We start from the raw sequence: 3944 nt of genomic DNA, 5'->3' as shown, positions 1-3944 counted from the left end.
ATTTTAAGAAATCTTTTAATTTGGTTTATTAATTTTCCTAGAGGAAAATAAGGTATATGTTTGCCTCAAAAATTATATTTATAAAATGGAAAATTTTACCAACTCTTGTGTAAGTTAGAGTTGTAGTGATAAAGCAGCAAACTAACATGGAAACAGGTGTCAGAATCTATTAAAAATATTGATCAGTTAAAGAAAGAAAGACATATATACCATCAGGACCTTCGGGGGGAATCATTATTAAATGTAATTTTATGATTTTTTTTGAATATAGCAACATAATCTCTCTCTCTCCTTTCTTCAGTTTCTGTGTCCCTTATAATAAGACAATGTCCTATCTTTACTCCCTTGTGTAGGGCAACATCCAAAGAAAAGGCTCCGGATGATTGCAACATGAACATGGTACATCCTGTTACTGGGAACTACCGCTGTGCTGCTGCTCAGTTATAGCCTGCAGCTGTTCCTTATTAGATGGCAGAAAGCCTCATACCTCTTCAGAACTAGGGAGGACATGAGACAATGCTTCATTACAGCATCCTTGGCAGAGAGGGAAGTGAGTGAGAAACAAGCTCTTCAAAAGCCTCCCATGCACTCATGCTTTAGAAGGATCCAGGATGTTTGGCCAAGACTCAGATCAGCCGCAGTTCAATCTTTGCCTACATCGCCTACATGGGTATGTACAAGGTCACCATGAACCAACATGGAGCTGTTCTTTTACATCATATAGTGAAAATCTGTCTTCAGGGACTTATCCCAAGGGATGTATGTGTGAGACATTCCAGTGTCTTCTAACACCTGGTTTGAATGCAGTGTCCAGTTCAAAGAGCATAGGAATGGAGGTGGAAATTGATGGTGCCAATTTTCAGGTGTAGCTTTGATGACATCTATGTGTAAGGGTAATCCTTTCATGCCACACACCTTCGAAGAACGCTTGTGGAATTTTGGTAGTGATCAGTGTATTTGGAGCCTTGTCTTCCTTTTTGTTTTTTTGGTTCTGCCTCCTAGACTCTCAGTTGCCCAAGGCCATTTTAGGCAAAACTGTTGTGATCTTCCTTACAGTTGGCTGGTGTAGTTTATGTGCTGCAATTGTTTCTCAGCTTTCCACAGTTGACCCTGCTGTTTAACGTTTCCTTTCAGAGGCTCCTTGCCCAGAAGGCAGGTGGAATTGGCAAGAGAAGAAAGCTAGTCTTAGGGTTTCCATGACAATTTTTCGATTTTTCATGCCATTGGCTGCTTTGCCTTCCCCAGGGAGATGTTAGGTGGATAATTGTACATGACATATCATAATGCATTGGTCCTTATATAACCCACGGGGCCCCTTTAATACTGGTACATCTTCCTGTTTCCACCTCCTTTTGTTATATCTTCCCACCTCCCCACTCCATAGCTTTATTCTGGAAGTAAATGCCAGAATGAGCTACATGCTTTTCTTTTTTTTCCTCCTGCCTTTTGTGTGGTTCTTTGAAGTTATCCCAGGCAGTGTTCTGTTTCTTGCTCGAGTCTCAATACTTCTGTTACCCGTCTTCTTCAGGTATGGTATTCACTTTGATTACAAAGACGTGGGACACAGCCTGAAGAACAAGCATGGCTATTGGATCCCTGTGTGAGGGAAGGAATAGCACTAGTGGAATGTGAGGTCATTGGTGTAACTTTTTAAGTGCAGCTCTTTAGTGAATTATCTGATGATTCTTTAAAAACGTCTACTTTTTAAATTTTTAATTGACTCCAAGGTTGGAACGTGTCTAAAATTGCTCTTATCTCTACAGTAGCTGTTTACTGCAAGTGCTTTGGACTGCAGTTTTGTCTACTCTTATTGCTTTGTCAATCTAATTTCTTCTGCTTTGTGTCCTTAAGGATTTTGGATTCACTGATAGTGCCCTTTCTTTATGTTAGAGGTGGTATGAATTTGGTCTTTTTAATTGGCTTCTTGTATAGTTATTTTAAGAAATTTGGGGTGGACAGGAAAGTAGATTACCAGTTTAATCTACTCTCTCAGTTTGCTTCCATCTTCTAATAGCTGTCTGTTATTTATCAGAGCAATTTTCTCTTGACTTACTCTGGGAAAATAATTTATAATTTATAATTTCTGTTTCCTGCATGAACTAATTTTCATTGGGAGTCCCATTTGTCTGTGTGTTTTATACTCAAATACTAAAAGCATGAAACTTGTTTTCAGTTTAACAATCTGAGAAAAGATAAAATGCATTAAAAAGAAGATGAATTATAAAGGATTGGCTGTTTACTTAAGTGCCATAGAAATGAGCTTTATTGGATTAGTTTTCAGTTATATGCAATGAGCTGAAATTATGGCATTAGGAACCAGTACATTTTAACATCTATCAAGAAAGACTCCTGTTGTTACCAGGGATTCTGAACCTCAGCATTATTGACATGTGGGGCCAGAAAATTCTTTGTTGTGGGGAGTTGTCCTGTGCATTGTAGGATGTTTAGCAGCATCCCCGCCCTCTACCTATTAGGTGCTAATGCCACCTCTACTTCCCCTACCCTAGTTGTAACAAACAAAACTATCTCCAGAAAATGCCAAATGTCCCCAGGGGAAGGGTCAGACAAAATTACCCCCAGTTAAGAACCACTGTGCTAAAGGAATAAAACCACTCACTCAAAACAGCTTTTCCAATATTAGATGATAAAAATCTGTAACATGTGACTGTATGTCCATTATATCCAACGCAATACTTGAAAATAGAATATATCTTGTCACAATCTCATGAAATATTAAAAACATCGATTGATGATATTATCTGAGCTTAGGGTGATTAAAAGTAAAATATGGCCTTTCCGTGCTACCCAGAGAAAGGTTTGTATGGCGTTGTTCTGGATTCCTGTTGTAACTTAAAGGGAAACTTTCATGATGTTTGGAGATCTTGATGTCCTACAAATGAAGGAGAAGGATGTCTTCAAATTCTTTGCAGCAGAAAGCCACTTAGGTGGTACTTCCAAATGGAACAGTGCGTCTCCAAAAGGAAAAGTGATGGCATCTAAATAAAAAATCTGAAGAGGACCTGGGAAAAGCTTCTGCTGGTAGCTCATGTCATTGTTGCTGTTGAAAACCCTGCTGACATCAGTATCCTATGCTTCAGGAATACTGACCAGTGGGCTGTGCTGAAGTTTGCTGCTGCCACTGGAGCCACTCCTACTGCTGGTTGCTTCATTCCTGGAACCTTCACTAACCAGTTCCAGGCAGCCTTCTAGGAGCCGAGTCTTCTGGTGGTTACTGATCCCAGGGATGACCACCAGCCTCTCACAGAGGCGTCTTATGTTAAACTGCCCGCCATTGCTCTGTGTAACACAGATTCTCCTCTGCATTACGTGGACATTGCTGTCCCACGCAACAAGGGAGCTCACTCAGTGGGTCTGACATGAAAGTTCTGTGCATGTGTGGCACCATCTCCTGTGAACACCCATGGGAGGTCATGCCTGATCTCTGTTTCTGCAGAGATCCTGAAGCGATTGAAAAGGAAGAACATACTGCCACTGAAAAGGCTGTGACCAAGGAGGAATTTCAGGGTGACTGGAGTGTCCCAGCTCGAGAGTTCACTGCTACTCAACCTGAGGTCACAGATCGGTCTGAAGGTGTGCAGGTACCCTCTGTGTCAGCAGTTCCCCACTGACAACTGGAGTACTCAGCCTGCCACAGAATACTGATCTGCAGTTTCTACTGCTCAGGCCACTGAAGTGGTAGGAACAACCATGGAGTGGTCTTAAGCTGTTCTTCTACAGGCCCTTAAGCAAGATGGAAATAAGGTTGGTAGAAAATAGACATCAGTTTCTAAAAAAAAAAAAAAAAAAGGTAACATATAAAAGCTAGAAGGTAAAGCTCTAATATTAGAAATTAAAATGACACAAGAACTCTTGTAACAACTATTAATCAAATAAGAAATCAAAATCAAATTTCAGAATATCTAGAAAATAACAAAATTAAAAAC

At 40.2% G+C, this 3944-nt stretch overlaps 1 pseudogene; it reads left to right on the top strand.

Annotated features, from left to right (window-relative positions):
* The first annotated feature begins 2869 nt into the window (after positions 1-2869).
* On the top strand, positions 2870-3723 carry LOC105809015 (annotated as a pseudogene).
* Positions 3724-3944: the final 221 nt, after the last annotated feature.

Source organism: Propithecus coquereli, unplaced genomic scaffold, assembly GCF_000956105.1.
Source record: "Propithecus coquereli isolate 6110/MARCELLA unplaced genomic scaffold, Pcoq_1.0 Scaffold186, whole genome shotgun sequence".
Taxonomy (NCBI): Eukaryota; Metazoa; Chordata; class Mammalia; order Primates; family Indriidae; genus Propithecus; species Propithecus coquereli.
The sequence above is the reverse complement of the archived record's forward strand: the minus strand, read 5'-3'. Positions and strand labels throughout refer to the sequence as shown.